This window comes from Mus musculus, chromosome 5, assembly GCF_000001635.26.
Source record: "Mus musculus strain C57BL/6J chromosome 5, GRCm38.p6 C57BL/6J".
Classification (NCBI taxonomy): domain Eukaryota; kingdom Metazoa; phylum Chordata; class Mammalia; order Rodentia; family Muridae; genus Mus; species Mus musculus.
This window is the reverse complement of record NC_000071.6, coordinates 107,847,538-107,864,951: the sequence shown is the minus strand read 5'-3', so window position 1 is coordinate 107,864,951 and position 17,414 is coordinate 107,847,538. Positions and strand designations below refer to the sequence as shown.

The 17,414-nt window shown below is 41.3% G+C and overlaps 1 protein-coding gene and 1 long non-coding RNA gene across 18 annotated transcripts in view; both read left to right on the top strand.

Moving 5' to 3' along the window:
- The window catches only part of Evi5 (ecotropic viral integration site 5), a 130,313-nt gene that overhangs the window by 10,156 nt on the left and 102,743 nt on the right, over nt 1–17,414 (top strand). The window lies entirely within an intron of this gene.
- Gm42149 lies at nt 11,930–14,883 on the top strand. Its single transcript, XR_880532.1, has 2 exons — nt 11,930–12,049; nt 14,648–14,883. It is a non-coding gene; the product is annotated as a predicted gene, 42149 (long non-coding RNA).

Below are 17,414 nucleotides of genomic sequence, written 5' to 3'. Positions count from 1 at the left end.
GTGCCAGGCTTGGATCAGCTCCATGTGTGTGTTTCTGTCTCTGCATTTGTTCTGGAAGTTCTTCAGCTTTTGAGAATTCTGTGGTATAAACCGAGTTTGTTCTCATACTCGCTTAGTTTTCTATAGCCTCTGGAAATGGCGATAGTTGTCTGTCTGTCTGTCTGTCTCTCTCTTTTCCTGTTTTCCCTGACCTTACTGGTTTGTGTCTTAAGAGCAACAGCAAAATTTCATTTTCTTTCTTCACACATATCCTTTTGTGTGGTGTTTATGTGTTCATGTGTCTGTGTACACACCTGTAGTTATCCTTAAATTGATTTTTGAGACAGACTCTCTCATTGAATCTGGAGTTTACTAATCAGCAAGGCTAGCCAGCAAGCTCTAAGGGGAACCTCCTGTTTCTCATCTCCAGTGCCCTGATTATAGTTTCATGCTGCTCTGTGCCCAGCTTTTTCTGTGCGAAATGAGGATTTGAATTTAGGCCCCAGGGTTTGTGCTGCAAGCACTTGACAACTGAGCTATCTTACTAGTCCCAGCAAAACTATCAGTGTTTTAGCCGTGTTTTTAATGAAGAAGCAAACTAGGTTGTGTGTTCAGTCTGCACTCTTACGTGGATGTGTCCCAGCTGCCTTGTATTATTATACATCCGTGTTGCCATTTACCTCCATGCCTGTCATCTTCCCTGCTTCACACATTTTGTTTGGTTTTGGAACAGTTACCAAGCTAGGCTGCCAGGAGGTAGATGACTTATGCTATTGATCAAACACCTCCCGCTTTGCCTTGGGCTAGGCTGACCTTGAACTCCTGACCCTCTTGTCTTCATCTCCCACTACTGAGGTTACAGGCTGTTACCAAGACCAGCCCTGTTCTCAGATTCATTCTTTTTAGAAGTGCTCATTGTTCCAGAATCTTCCAGTGTTAGAAATAATTCAGCCTGATGAACTATTTGATGCTTTCTCTAAAGCACTTGTTCATCTTAAATGTGAGAAAGTCAGGTAAGAGATGAGAAATATGTTTGGGTATCTGGAAGCCTATAAATCTACATTGCATTAACCATTGAATGAATAATTAATAGATTTGCATATTTGTAATATGTAATATTAAAACTTATTGAAAAGTTAGGATGGTTTTGCCATTCCAGTTAACTATACTTAAAGGAAAGTCCTGTGATAGGGAGAGGTAGCATTACAATGTCTTATTCCTACATGTGAGTGCTCTGCTACTACCTCCAGACCTGTTGTTAGAAGTTTCACACTAGAAAAAGTCAGATCTTTGTCATCTGTTAACAGTTACAAAGAAAGCACCTGTGGTAGGTATTGTATAGCTCGGCTGTGCCTCTCACATCCCCTTGCCCCCTCTTATTTTTTTCATTCTTTGGGTTTTTTTTCTTCCTAAAATGTATTTGTTCTTACCTTCATGTACACATGCATGTGTATAGTGTATATAGTTTTGTGCCGCACTCTCAGAGGCTGGATGAGAGAGTGTTGGAGTCTTTGGAACTGGAGTTAGAATTGTAGCCACCATGTGGTGCTGGGAACTAAACTCCGGTCCACAGTGATCTTAATCAGTGAGCCATCTCTCCAGTCCCATATTTTAATTTTTGACCTGTAGTTTAGGCTGGCAACGAATTTGCTATGTAGCCAAGATTGGCTTTGATCTCCTGTGAGATCAAGGGTTATGGGTGTGCATGCACCATTGTATCCAGGGTGCTCTGTCTTTCTTGTACTCTCTCCCCTCTCTCCTTCTCAGGGTGTCTGTGTATGCAGTCTTGCCTTTTCTGAGCTCACTATGTGACCAGGCTGTCCTGGAACTCACAGACGTCTTTCTGCCTCTGCTTTCCAATTAATGTGCAGCACCACACTCGGCGAGCTTTTTCGTTAAAGCTCGTGAGGTGGGTCAATGAGATGGCTCAGGAGGTGCAGTATCTTGATGACCTGAGTTCTATCTCCAGAACCCACATGGTAGAAGGTGAAAACTGACTCTTGCTAGCTGTCCTCTCTGTGTGTGTATGTATGTGTATCTGTGTGTATCCATACACACACTAAAATAACATATCAGTTTTCTTTTCAAAACACTTGCAAGTTGTTGTTGTTGTTTTTTTTTTTTTAAGTTTGAGACAGGGCCTTGATGTGGAGCCCTGGCTGGCCTGGAACTTGCTATGTATGTAGATCAGGCTGGCTTTGAACTCAGGGATTCTGCCTGTTTCTGTGCTAGAATTAAAAGTGTACTATCATGCCTAGTCGAGTGACAGAATTTTTGAGACATAATTTTCACTCTGTAGTTCCTGCTAAAGTAGAAAGAATATGTATAATATGTTTCTTTTAGATGCTTATATAAAGTCTACACCTTGTATGTGTAATATGTGTATACATATTTGCATGTGTGGGTACACATGCATGTGCACAAAGTTTTGGAGCCCTCCTATGGCTTTCCACCTTATTCATTGAGGCAGGGTCTCAATTAGACAGAGATTACTGATAATGGCTAGTCTGGCTTGTTTTCTTAAAGCGTTCTGAAATTTCAGGCAGGCCTCCGTGCTGTCCTGGCATTTACTTGGGTGCTGGGGATCCTCACACTTGCACGGCAGTATACGATCTGCTGAACTTCTCCCCAGCCCAGGATATACCTTTAAATGATGTCTTGTCATTTTTTTTTTTTTTGTATTAAAATATCCTTTTGAAATCTGTGCTGCTAAATAGATTTTTTTTTTCTGGGTACTATTTAGCCAATAAACCTGTGAGCCCCCCATGTGCTCTTCTTCACAGTGATTTTTTTTTAAAGATTTATTTATTATTATTATATCTAAGTACACTGTAGCTGTCTTCAGATATACCAGAAGAGGGCGTCAGAGCTCATTACGGATGGTTGTGAGCCACCATGTGGTTGCTGGGATTTGAACTCAGGACCTTCAGAAGAGCAGACGGTGCTCTTAACCACTGAGCCATCTCTCCAGCCCTTCACAGTGATTTTTAACAAGCTTTAACAATACAAAGTGACTAAGGTGCTTACCACTGCTCAAATCCTGTTTTGCTACATCACAATCATTTTTCTTTTATGTTTATATGTAACACTCAAGATGCCAGTCAGAAATGACCTTGGTTGGCAATTACTGATCACCATGGGGGGATGATAGTCTTTCCTCATAAACATGTCAGTTAATTTTGTGTTTGCAGGTAGACCCTGTTGGCTTTGGTCTCTTCAGTTTTCTCAGGAAGGACTGTCCCCTCTCATTCCTGCTTGATTACTCTGTTTACTGTTTGTATGCCAGCTGCCTATTACTGGAACTGTCCTTGAGTCCCTTCCCTGCCCTGCAGTCTGCAGTTTATTACTGCTCGCACATGCAGCCAAGCGTCCGTCCTGCGGCTCATCCACCCTCTGAGGGCTACAGACAATGCCGGCTCAGAACTTGTTCATTGTTCTTTGTAGGCATCCAACACTTGCAGCTGTGTTCTGAAAAATGTTCTAAAACTGGGTAAACTGGCCCTAATCTGCGCTTTCTTTGTTGGTTTCCTTTTAATGGTCTTGCAAGTTCATTATTAGGATTCCTGAAGGACCGTCTCCGTCTGTGTTCTAGATCTGTAATGAGAGTTAGCATGGACCTGACTTCCTGGGATAATTGTTTTCTGGCCTTTATTTGTTCACGGGAAAATTTTATAAGGCACTGGTGTGCAAATGAAGATGTGGGTTTTGACTCTGAATTGTTGCTGAAATGATGTGTTGCTATCTTTGACCCAGTATATTTTGTCACGTCAAAGTTTTTTTTTTTTTTTTTGATCTTATTATTATAAGAGGGCATCAGGGGCTGGAGAGGTGGCTCAGCGGGTAAGAGCACTGACTGCTCTTCCAAAGGTCCTAAGTTCAAATCCCAGCAACCACATGGTGGCTCACAACCATCTGTAATGGGATCTGATGCTCTCTTCTGGTGTGTCTGAAGACAGCTACAGTGTATTTACATATAATAAAGAAATACATCTTTAAAAAAAAAAGGAGGGCATCAGATCTCATTACAGGTGGTTGTTGGGATTTGAACTCAGGACTTAAAATTATAGCTGACCTTCTTATCAGTGACTGACAGTTGATTAGATTTATTTTAGGGCTGATATTAGGTGGCTCAAGCATTTATTAGCTAAGGCATGCTGGGGAAGTTGTTGAGTTTCACACTTCAGAAAAATCTATCTCAGTGAGGATTAAATAAGACATGAATGTAAAATCCTGACTGAGGACCTGGCACATAGTAATGCTGATAGATGAGTGTGGAGGCGCAAGCTGGCGCTGTCCATTCCGTTCAGGCTTTGCTTTTCCGAAATTTAGCTTCACAGTGATGTTGAAGGAAAGGAACTTTCACCACTGTTGTGTTGTTTCTTGTTTTTCCCTTTTTCCATAATTTCTATGAATCTTTAGATTTTTTTCCCCAGTGCTTGTTGTATTTTTACATTCCACTTCTCAAGCAGCCATTAGCTTATATAAATGACAGGCATAGTTTCAGCCCTGGGATGTGCTGGCCATTCAGTAGTAATAACATTGAAAGCCTAGTTTTGTTTCTGTTACTGAGATCGGACCTCGAGTATTCTGTGTGCTAGAGTGTGCTCTACACTGAATGTATGTACCCTTTGGCTCTGAAAGACATAGTTCTTAAATTCTTTTTTAAAGACTTACTTATTTATATTTATATTACTTATTTATATTTATATTATGTACACGTGCTCTATCTGCATGTACACCTGCAGGCCAGAAGAGGGCATCAGACCTCATTACAGATGGTTGTGAGCCTCCATGTTGTTGCTGGGAATTGAACTCAGGACCTCTGGAAGAAGAGCAACTGGTCCTCTTAAGCACTGAGCCATCTCTCCAGCCCCAGTTTTAAAATTCTTTTTTTGTGCATATTTACAGGCTGATTTAAAACTTATATTCTCAGTTTGTAGTATTGCAAATAAGACGATAAAACAACCAGCCCCCTCCATTCCATGTATTGAGAATGCTTCTGACATGGGAGATATTACAGTTTTTTTTTATATAAAGTTTTTGTTCCTGTTAATTAACCACACTAATTCTTTGTAAAATTTTAAGTTACATTGTGTGTGCCTGTGTGTGTGTGCACGCGCGCGCGCGCGCGTGTGGATGCACACGCGCTTTGACACATGTATTGGAGGACTTTTGGAAGTAGTTTCTTCTCTCCTGACGTCCTGGGGGTTCCAGTTGGGTTGTCAGACATGACAGCAACTGCCCTTGCTTGCTTAATGCATATTTCGAGTCAACACGTACTCTTAGAATCACCTGAAATTATTGAATGAAACTAGGAATGACAGGCAATGACTGTCATCTCATTTGAGAAGCTTAGGGAGGAGAAGGATTGCTTCAGTTTGAGGCAAGTCTAAGCTGTATTTGGAAATTCCTGGCTCGCATGGGCTAAGAGCAAAACCCTGTCTCAAGAAAACAAAAGATTGAAAGAAGGAAGGTAATACATATATACCAAACGTGAGTCCAGTGTTGAGTGTATGTGTGCATGCCTGTGCTCTCTGGTTGGTTGTTTAAATACCAAGGGTTATTTTGTTTGTCTTTTTTTTTTTTGTTTTTTCTTGTTTTTTTCTAGACAGGGTTTCTTTGTGTAGCCCTGGCTGTCCTGGAACTCACTCTGTAGATCAATCTGGTCTCAAATTCACAAAGATCCATCTGCCTCTCAGGTTCTGGGATCAAAGGTGTGTGCCGTTACTGCCCAGTGAATATCAAGGTTTTTTTTTTTTTCCCTCAGAGTTTTTAGCACCTTGAAGACAGTGTGTACAGGTAGAAACCAATGACTGTATTAACAGCACGTGTGCTCTAGGGGGAGCTCTGTTCAGCCTTGTCTGTGCAGCTGTTAGAGATGTGGCATAATGACCCTTAAATACATTCACAACCTGCCAATTTCTGCTTAAGCTTATGAGTCCTCAGAGGCTGACAAATCTGAGACACAAAATAGTCCATTTTAGATTTCAAATATCAATATTTAAAAAATGTAATGTAGACTGTAGGTAGTTTAGAGGTCTATAAAATTACCCATCTATTCTTTCTTTCTTTTTTTTCTTTCAATTTTTATTAGGTATTTTCTTCATTTACATTTCAAATGCTATCCCAAAAGTCCCCCATACCCTCCCCCACCCACTCCCCTACCCACCCATTCCCACTTCTTGGCCCTGGCTTTCCCCTGTACTGTGTCATATAAAGTTTGCAATACCAAGGGACCTCTCTTCCCAGTGATGGCCAATTAGGCCATCTTTTGATACATATGCGACTAGAGACACGAGCTCCCGGGGGTTACTGGTTAGTTCATATTGTTGTTCCACCTATAGGGTTGCAGACCCCTTTAGCTCCTTGGGTACTTTCTCTAGCTCCTCCATCGGGGGCCCTGTGTTCCATCCAATAGCTGACTGTGAGCATCCACTTCTGTATTTGCCAGGCACTGGTGTAGCCTCATAAGAGACAGCTATATCAGGGTCCTTTCAGCAAAATCTTGCTGGCTTATGCAATAGTGTCTGCGTTTGGTAGCTGATTATGGGATGGATCCCCAGGTGCCATCTAGTCTTTCTTGCTTGTGAACTTTTGTTGTTGCCTAGTGTAGACTAGGTACTGTGTAATGTTTTGTGGAGGATGAAGTAATGTCTTCTCTTTGGCCAAGACAGAAAAAATCAGAACCAGTTGTTATGTAGCTCTGCTTCTTTGTTCAGGTGTGCTGCTAACCTGAAGCTATGGTCTTATCATATGGTGATCATACCATATGATCTCATTGTATAATATTTTTTACCTTCTAGTTTTTTTTTTTTTAAGATTTATTTATTTATTATATGTAAGTACACTGTAGCTGTCTTCAGACACTCCAGAAGAGGGAGTCAGATCTTGTTACGGATGGTTGTGAGCCACCATGTGGTTGCTGGGATTTGAACTCTGGACCATCGGAAGAGCAGTCGGGTGCTCTAACCCACTGAGCCATCTCACCAGCCCTACCTTCTAGTTTTTAAAGTATATATATTTATACTTTTATGTGTGTGGATGGGTGTTTTGCTTGTGTGTATGTATGTCAGTGCACCACCTATGTGCCTGGTGCCTCTGGAGGACAAAAGAATGCATTGGGTTCCCTGGAACTGGAGTTACAAATGGTTGTGAGTTGCCATGCTGTTGGTGCTGAGAACCGAGTCTGGGGCCTGTGGAAGAGCTGCCCGTGCTCTTAGTCATTTCTCCAAACCCTGATTTTTTTTTTTAAGACTGAAATAAAGTTGTCTGGACATGATGAAGGACTCCATAAAAATCATGTTCCCATGTATGAAAATAATACATATTTATTTGCTCAAGTACATTGGAACAGTTAAGGATGTAAATAATGCTGAAACTTAAACTCAAGAGACTTTAATTCTATTGAACTGAGCTGGAGAGATGGCTCAGTGGTTAAGAGTACTGATTGCTCTTCCAGAGGTCCTGAATTCAATTCCCAGCAACCACATGGTGGCTCACAGCCATCTGTAATGGGATTTGGTGCCCTCTTCTGGTGTCTCTGAAGACAGTTACAGTGCACCCATAAATACAATAAACAAATCTTTAAAAAATTCTATTGAGCTGTTGTAATTGTTCTTAGCAGCTTCTATTAGAACTGTAAGAAGTTAGTTTGGTACCTAGTATGCCATTGTTCATAAGCACCAAGAGCTAGAAAGGCCTGACTGACACCAGTAACTACCATACATGTAAACTATGGGATGAATGTATGGATGTGAGTATTATCTTGCCCCAGAAGGGAATGAAGCCCCAACCCATAGATGAACCTTCAAAACATCATGCTGAATAAAAGAGCTGGGTATAAAGGGAGAATATTATATAATTCTATGTATATGACATATCTAGAATAGGCATTCTTAGTCAGGAAATAGATTAATAGATTTCCAAGTGTTGGGGAAAGACCCTAGGAAAGGTGTGCACCTCCAGGTTGTCAGGCAAAGGCCTTTACTCTTTACCCTTTTATTGCCTTACGTTTTTTTTTTTTTTTTTTTTTTTTGATGCAGGATTTCTCTGTGTATCCCTGGCTATCCTGGAATTCACTCTGTAGACCAGGCTGGCCTTGAACTCAGAAATCTGTCTGCCTCCCAAGTACTGGGATTAAAGGCGTGAGCCACCACTGTGCCCCCCCCCCCCCCCATAAAAGTAAAGTGTGTATCCTTTCAGGGCTTGAGACTAGTTCATAATTTTTCTTCTGACTGAGGCTAAAATTTTTCATTCTCTTGTTTATATTGTTTATTGGTTATTTTTTTCATTGGTTGAGAAAATACCCAACTAAAGCAACTTAAGGAAGAGTTTATTTCGGTCACATTTCATATAGAGTCATAGTGCTCAAGTGCTCAAGCTTGCCTAGCTTGCTTTTTACCCAGTTCAAGACCTTAGCCATGGAGTTCTGTCCCTCTCCGAGACAGTGTTTTCAAGGCGTGTTCAGAGGCTGGCCTAATCATGGATAGTTCCTCACAGGTCATCACAGATCTCCTGGGTGATTCCAGATTCTGTCAGGTTGGTGTAACCATCACACATATCATAAAATTCTACAATTAATTGCTTAAGTACTTTGTTCTAATTTATTCTCTTCCCTTTATTGCCATTCTTGACTGTGATTGACTATAACAATCTGCTGCTTTCCTGGGTAACTGTTCCATCGTGTGCAGTTTCTGAGTGAACCTAAGTATGTGTGTGTGTGTGTGTGATTGATTCATCTAGATAGTAGTATTACAGTTATATTAATATATATTCTTTGAGCAGTAATATATTCAAAAATACTCATTTATTTTATGTAAGATATGTAATATCTCAGAGCCACGGGTGGTAGTGCATTCCTATCGTCCTGTACTCTGGAAAGGAGGTGGGTGGATCATGAATTGCAGGTCAGCCTGGGATATATGAGATTCTGTCCCAAACAGAGGAATCAAAACAAAGCAAAAATCACAAATAACAACAGTATTATGCTTATGGGCATATATGTTATATATAACTATATCTTTGTAGGTCTTTTGATGATAATGGACTGAACCACTGAATCTGTAAGCTAGCTCAAATTAAATATTGTTCTTAAGAGTTGCCTTGGTTATGTTGTCTGTTCAGAGACGAAAAACCCTAACTAAGACAAGTGGTTTTTCTAGTTTCAGGAAATGGTATCGCCAGTTGCTCAAGTCAGGGCAGATTTTATCTTTGAATTGTCCTCCTCCTGTGTTCTAGATAGGTTTCATCAGAAAGTCATTTTGCAATAGTGTCTTACTTACATCTGTGTTTATCTCTGTTGTGCCCTCAGAAGCCTAAATCATACTGCTCTTCACTTAGATTTAATAGTCACCTGTTAGTCTCTCTATTGTCTGACCTTCCCTCCCTACAAATATACCTTTTATATTGATTACTCTCATAAAGCAAATTAAGATCATGGTGTCCCCATGTTTAAACTTTAGTGGTTTCCAGTTAAACTCTAGATAGATCTCAAATTCCTTTTTACTATCATCTTCATGATTTGATCTGACATTTTCAGTTTCCTCCTACATCCCTTTAAGCTAGTTCTTTCATTTCTAGTTACATTTTATCTATTATGTAATGTGTGTGCACATAGGCTTTTGTGTATTATGGCGGGTGTTTAAAGTTTAGAGGACAACACACAGCTGTCTGTTTTCTCCTAGCGTGAGTCCCAGAGATTGAACTAGGTCGTCAGGTCAGGCTTGGCAAGTGCCTTTATCCATTGAACCATATTACCATTCCTCATTTTAAAGTGGTACTTCACACTAGATCCTATATAAAATTTCTTCAGCTCTTTCAGGAGGCTCAAATATAAAACTGTAAAGGATTGTGCCTTTTCAGATAAATGTTATTTATGTGGAGAGAAGGTGAAAAAATTGGTCATATGCCTCTCTAGAAATTGAGTCAGTTCAGTAAGGCATAATCTGTGAATTCAGCTGCATTTCGGTGTTCTGCAAACTCTGTGCTTGATTGTTTTCCTAGTATTTTTACATGGTCTTGGTCATAGTATCCCTTTACAACAGTAGAAAAGTAACAAATAGACGGTGGTACCAGGTACTGGGGTACTTATGAGGTTGGCCCGACCACACTGCTTATAAGAGGAAAGTGGACTTTGGGCAAGATAAGTGGTTGAATGCTGTAGTGAGGCCTCGTGGGCCATCCTAGTAGGAGCTTGGGAAACAGTAGTACTAAGAGCAGCATGGACTGTGGAGGCCCAGCTTGAGGGGAACAGTATTAGCAACTGTGTTAGAGACCAGTTTTTGATATTTTGCCAAGAATATGGTTGTTTTCTGCCCTTGTCCAGAAAAGTCTGCTGGAGAGGTTGCCTAATTTACATTATAACATTAGCATAATTACAGTTAGGAAGTAGCAATGAAAATAATTTTATAGTTGTGGATCACTGCATGAACGGCAGGGCTGTAACATTAGGCAGGTTGAGAACCACCATTTTAGACTAATATCATTTGCAGAGGAGATTTTCAAGACAACCTAGTATTGACTACGTCATATAGTTATCAGTAATCTTATGCAGATCTACAGTGAAAAAGAGCAAGCCGGGCAAAATACAAAAATGTCCAGTTTGAGTATCGAAAGAGCACCAGTCAAGTCTTAAATGCTGAAAAAGATATAAGGGGAGTGGTGTCCTCAGGGTGATTAGGATAATCCTGCAACTTGTGAAAAGAATGAGGTTTAAGGAAAGATTTGTTCCTAAAGAGGAGCAACAAAGGAAAGTTTATGCAAATTTAACTTAAAAAGAGGCCAGATTCGCGACCAAGCAGGAGGAAGAACCTGGCAGGCTGGACCCAGTTCTGAATTGGTTTTGAAGCACACAGGAGTAAAGGGGAATCATCCCACAGTTAAGCCAGGGCAGTCCTTGCCTGGAGCCGGGCAAGACCGGCTTGTGAAGCTGTGAAAGTGAGGGCTGGATTGTGTTGAGTCCTTGTGAATATTGAGGTTGCAGAGCTTTGGGATGTCTGCCAGGGAGAGCTGCAGGAAGGAAGTGGGACCGTCCCAACAGAAAAGTGTGTGGCAGTCAGCAGATCCCAAGAGCCGGCTAAGCCTGTGACATCAGATAGGGACTTACAGGAGGTGGAGTTTACCCTGCTGCTCTTCAGTCTTGCTGTGGTCCAGTATTTGCTCATTATGTCCCTTTTCATCCCCTTTGGAATAATAATGTATATTCTGTGTATGTTGGAAGTATGTAATTTGCTTTTTGAGTTTACAGGGGGTTACGTTAAGAGATTGCTTTGAGTCTCAGACAATACTCTTCTTGTTTGTTTGTTTTTTGACTTTTAAACAGTGTTGAGACTGTGAAAGAACTATGGGATATTAGAAATTAGATTAAATGCATTTTGCACTGTGTATGTCTACAAGTCCATGGGGCCAGGGAGTGGAATATGGTGGTTTGAATGAGACTAGCCCCTATCGGATCATATATTTGAATGCCTGGTCCCTAGCTGGTAGAACTGTTTTGAGGAGGTTTCTTAGGATTTCTATTGCTGTGCAGAGACACCATGTTCAAGGCAACTCTTATAATGGAGAGTATCTAGTTGGGGACTTGTTTAGAGTTTCAGAGGCTTAGTCCATTATCATTAAGACAGGGAACATAGTAAGTAGCATGTAGGCAGTCATGGTGATGGAGAAGTAGCTGAGAGCTTTATATCTTGGTCCTCAAGCTGCAGGTAGAGAGAGACTGGGACTGGAATAGGCTTTTCAAAGCTAAAAGCCCACCCCCATTGACGCACTTTGTCCAACAAAGGCACCCTATAATAAAGACACATTTCCAAAACCATCCCAGTAGTTGACCATCTGGGAATGAAGCACTCAAATGTCTGTTCCTCTTTTTTCTCTCTCCCTCTCTGTTCCCCCTTCCCTCCCTTTCCTACCCCTCCTCTTTCCCTTTTCCTTTATTCTCCTCTCTTCTTCTCTTTCCCCCCCCTTCCCTTCCTGCTTTGGATCTGATGCAAGCTCTCAGCTGCTGTTCCAGTGCCATGCCTGCCTATCTGTTAACTGTATCACCATGGTGGTGATGGGCTCACCCTCTGATATTGTAAGCAAGCCCTGATTAAATGCTTTCTTTTATAACTTGGCTTGGTCATAGTGTCTCTTCATAGCAGTAGAACAGTGACTAAATAAGACAACTGGATAACTCAAATGTGCTATATAAGCAAAGGGGTTTTATTCATCCATAAAGAAGAATGCAGTCATGTTGTCTTCAGGAAAGTGGTTGGAACCTGGAAGTCATCATGTTAAGTAACAGAGGACATCATTAAATAGATGTTGGCATGTATCTTAGTAGTCTACCATCTGGGAATCAAGCTCTCAAATACACAAGTCTCTCTCTTTCTCCCCTCTTCCTCTCTCCCAGCCTCTTCCTCCAAACAAACAGGCATGGTGGCATAGGCCTTTAATTGCAGCATTTGGGAGGCAGAGACAGGTACATCTCTGTGATTTGGAGCCAGCCTGGTCTATATAGTTCCAAGACACCTAGAGCTACATAGAATGACTATCTTAAAACAAACAAAAAACCAACCCCCCCCCCCAAAGTTGGAAGGAGGAACTTTGGAGAAAGGATATACTTGAAGGCTGGAGAGAGAGGTGGCTCAGCAGTTAAGAGCACTTGTTACTCCTGTAGATGATCTGGGTTTAGTTCTCAGCACCTATGTAGTGGGTCACAGTTATGTTACTCCAGATCTAGGGGATCTGACACCCACTTTTTCTGACCTCTGGGCACAAGGCACACATGAGATGTGTATACATTGCAGGCAAAACACTCACATATAAAATTAAATGTTAAAAAAATTGTGAAAGGTCTTAAAGGGGGTAGCTACGATCATTCTACACATACATGTATGTTGTTACAATAAACCCGTCTGTACAATTAATCTTTGCTAGTTAAAAACAGTTGTATTATACAGCTTCCTTTCAGAGATTACATACTAGGGAACAGGAAAGGGAGGAAAGAAAAGCTGAAAGTTTCAAAGCAAGTTGACAAAAAATTAGGACAATCATAACATGAAAAGTAATTTTATGATGTGAAATTATAACGTCTAAGAGCAAAGCTAAAAATACCCTAGTTTCGCGTATGGTCTAGTTATGCATGTCTGTAATTCCAACACTTAGAAAGCAGAGGCAGGAGGATTACATGTTTCAGGCTATAATGGGGTACATAGTGAGGCACTGACCATGTTAGGATTTCTATTGTTAAGATAAAGCATTATGACTAAAACTAAAACAAACGAAAAATAAGTTGGGGAGTAAAGGGTTTATTTGGTTTACACTTCCATATCACTGTTCACTATCAGAGGAGGTCAGGGTGTGACCTCAAACTGAGCAGGGACCTGGAGGCAGGGGTATAGAGGTGTATAGAGTGTATAGAGGGGTCGAGGGGTGCTGCTTACTGGCTCAGTCTGCTTTCTTGTAGGACCCAGGACATGAGCCAGGGGTGGCACGACACACAATGGATTGGGCCCTCCTCATCAATTATTAGTTAAGAAAATGCCTTATAGTCAGATCTTACAGAGGCATTTTCTCAATTGAGGTTTCCTCCTTTCAGGTAACTCTAGTTTGTGTGTCATGTCAGTACACTGACAAAAACAAATGCCAAACAAGCTCAACAGTAAAGTGCCTGCAACTCGTGTGTAAGGATCAGAGTTCAGATCCCAGTGTCATCCCAGAATGATTGTGGTGGCATGCACCTGTAACTCCAGCATGGGGTAGGACAGGGTGGGTGGGAAGGAAGGTGCTTCCCTGGAGCTTGCTGACTTGGCAGTGTGAACACTAGGTGAGCTCTGGGTTCAGGGATAGACCCTGCCTCAGACAAGATGGAGAGAGATAGGAAAACCCAACAGCAACCTCTGGTCCCAGTGTACATACACACACCTGTCCTTAATGCAGACAGTATGTCCTACACACACACACAGACACACACACACAGTCTAAAATACAGGAAAGCAGTATCTTAAAATCTTGAGAGTAGGAGAGCAGTGTTTGGTGGTGTTTGTCTTTTGGTGGTTTGTTTTACTCATGTTTATTATTTTTTATGTTGGTTTTTTTAGTTTTTAAAATTAAAATATAATTACTTTGTTCACCCTTTGTTTTCCTCTCTTTGATCCTTCATATGTACTCCCCCTGCTCTCATATTTATGACCTCTATCCTCTATTTCTCTCTCTCTCTCTCTCTCTCTCTCTCTCTCTCTCTCTCTCTCTCTCTCTGTGTTTGTGTGTGTTTCTAGATACATAAACACAATCTGCTCAGTCTGTACAGTTACCTGTAATATATGACTTCAGGGCTGACCTCTGTACTACAGCCCCAACTGATAGAACTTAGCTCCTGTACCTAAGACTCAAGGATCATAGTGGAAGAAAGCAGAAAGACTGTAAGAACCAGGTGATTAGAGAATTTGCTGTCACATTTTATTTCCTAGAAATGTAAGAGTAGACATGATGAAACACATGAGGTCTCATCAACATGATTCCCTAAAGACCTCAACAAGGATGACATCAAAAGATATGCTAATATGAAAGATGGAAATTTTATGGGGCCTTAGCCCTAAAGGTAGAACTACAGGCAACTCATAAGTCACAGGAAGTCCCTGAAACTGACCAGATTCAAATGGTCTGTCTGTTTCTCCTCCTTTCCCCCAAGGTTATATAAACAGTAAGAACTGCTGAGGAGAACAGACTAGCCTGCTGCCTGGAAGAGACTCAGACCTGCCTGAAGGAGAGATTCTCTGTCCTGTTGAGCTCTCCACAAGTAGTGTAATGAACTCCAGGGTTCCTGCTCTTGGTGATGTAGCTATATTTGAGTTGACCCTGCCCCTGCCCTTGCCCTTTTACTTATATTCTTGTGAATAACTCTAATAAACTCATTGGATTACCAGATTGGACTTTGGTGGTATTATTACTTTGGTCCTGTCATTGGTTCCCTCTTAAGTAGATGTTTGTATTGAGTCTCAAATAAAAATAGTGTACACCTCCCTAATCATTTACCTAAAACATTTCAAATGTTATCCCCTTTCCTGGTTTTCCCTCCAAAATGCCCCTATCCCTTCCCCCCTCCCCCTGCTCACCAACCCACCCACTCCTGCTTCCTGGCCTGGCATTCCCTTACACTGGGGCATCGAGCCTTCTCAGGACCAAGGGCCTCTCCTTCCATTGATGTCCCAAAAGGCCATCCTCTGCTACATATGCAGCTAGAGCCATGAGTCCCACCACATGTTTTCTTTGGTTGGTAGTTTAGTCCCTGGGAGCTCTGGGGGTACTTGTTAGTTCATATTGTTCCTCCTATGGGAGTGCAAACCCCCTTGGGTACTTTCTCTAGTTCTTCATTGAGGACCCTGTGCTCAGTCCAACAGATGTCTGTGAGCATCTACTTCAGTATTTGTCAGGCACTGGCAGCGCCTCACAGGAGACAGCTATATCAGTCTCCTGTCAGCAAGCTCTTGTTGGCTTCCACAATAGTGTCTGGGTTTGGTGGTTGTATATGGGATAGATCCCCAGGTGGGGCAGTGTCTGGATGGTCATTCCTTCAGTCTCTGCTCCACACTTTGTCTCTGTAACTCCTAATCAGTGGTTTTTCAACCTTCCTGACGCTGCAACCCTTTAACACCTCACGTTGTGGTGACCCCCTAACCATAAAATTATCTTCATTGCTACTTCATAACTGTCATTTTGCTGCTGTTATGAATTGTAAATATCTGTGTTTTCTAATGTTCTTAGGGGACCCCTGTAAAAAGGTCAGTCAACCTTCAAGGGGCTTGTGACCTACAAGTTGAGAACTGCTGACTCAGCGACTTTTAGTATGTTTATTCATACATGCAACTATTGTCATAGTCAATTTTAAAACAGTCCTGTCACCTCAGAGAGCTGACACTGTTATAGATTAGCATTTGCTGCTCTGCTCCTCCACTCTTGTCAGTTCTCCCTCAGCAGTCTCTTCTGGCTGCACGCATCCCTATAGTGGACATTTCATTCAAGTGGAGCCATACTGTTCAGGCTGGATTCCACTTCTTCCATTTAGTGCACTGTTTCAGGGTTAATCCATGCTCTTGAATCCATTTGTGTTTCATTCTTTTAATGGCTGTGAACTAATTTTCCACATTTAACTTAATTAGGAATTGTTTGCCACTGACCTAAGAGCTCTTATCCCCTTCTTTACTGAATATTTTAGCCTGTTTCAATAATTGGTCTTACTGAAAATAGAAATAATTACAACAGAATCTTGTTTTTTTAAGAACTTCTTTTAATATACATAAAAGACAAGATTTGTGATTTCAAGAAAGCAGCTTACTTAAGCAAAAGGCTTCTTGGCATTTTTTAGCATAATAAAATATTTTAGTGAGAGTGATGCAATCATGTAGTCGACTTTTGTATTTGCATTCTGGCTCTGGGTTAGACATTAGTAAGTTTTTCTTATGTTTTAAAATTTAAAAAAAATTTAAAAAGATTTCTTTATGTGTGTAGGTGTTTTGCTTCCATTTATGTCTGTGCACCACATGGCGACCCAAGGAGGCCAGAAAAAGGTGTTAGTTCCTTGGAGCTAGAGTTACAGACAGTTATGAGCCTCCATGTGTTTGCTAGGGGTTGACCCTGAATCCTCTGGAAGAGCAGCCAGAGCTTTTAACTGCTGAACGATCTCTCCAGCCCAAGCTTTTCCTATCTTAGTTTGGGTTTTATTGCTTTGAAGAGACACCATGACCAAGGCAGCTCTTAAAAAGGAAAACATTTAATTGGGGATGGCTTACAATTTCACAGTTCCAGTCCATTATCATCGTGGCAGGAAGCATGACAGCATGCAGACAGACATGGTATTGGAGAAGGAGCTTAGAGTTCTAAGTCTTGATCTGAAAGCAGCCAGGAGGAGGCTAGATTCCATAGTGGGTGGAGCTTGAGCATTGGAGACCTCAAAGCCCGCCTCCCCAGTGACACACTTCCTTCAGCAAGGCTACACCTCCTAATAGTACCACTCCCATGGGCCAAGAATTTGAACATATGAGTCTATGTGACCATTCCTGTTAAAAGCACCACACTATCTTAATGAGTCTGAGATTCTAATTCCTGGGTTTTTTAGTATGTGGTTCTTGTACCTATCATACCTTCAGGCAAGTAAAAAAGATTTTCTCCTTTAATGTATTTGAATTTGCTGTCTCCTTAAATCAAGTTCCGTATTAGCCTTTACCTGAAAACTTAGTTTTCTGGTTTTGCTTTAAGCATTGTTAATATTTTAATTTACTAACAGCATAATGCCGTTCCAGTTACTAGAGTTGTATGACAAATCACTGTCATACTCAGTGACTAGATATAATCATTGAGGTGTGAGGGCATCTCCTGTGAGTCAGGGATTTAGACAGAACACTGAGGAGACTGGCTGGCCTTGTAGTCTGGGCTTTCTGCCCGGGATGGTTTGAAGTGTG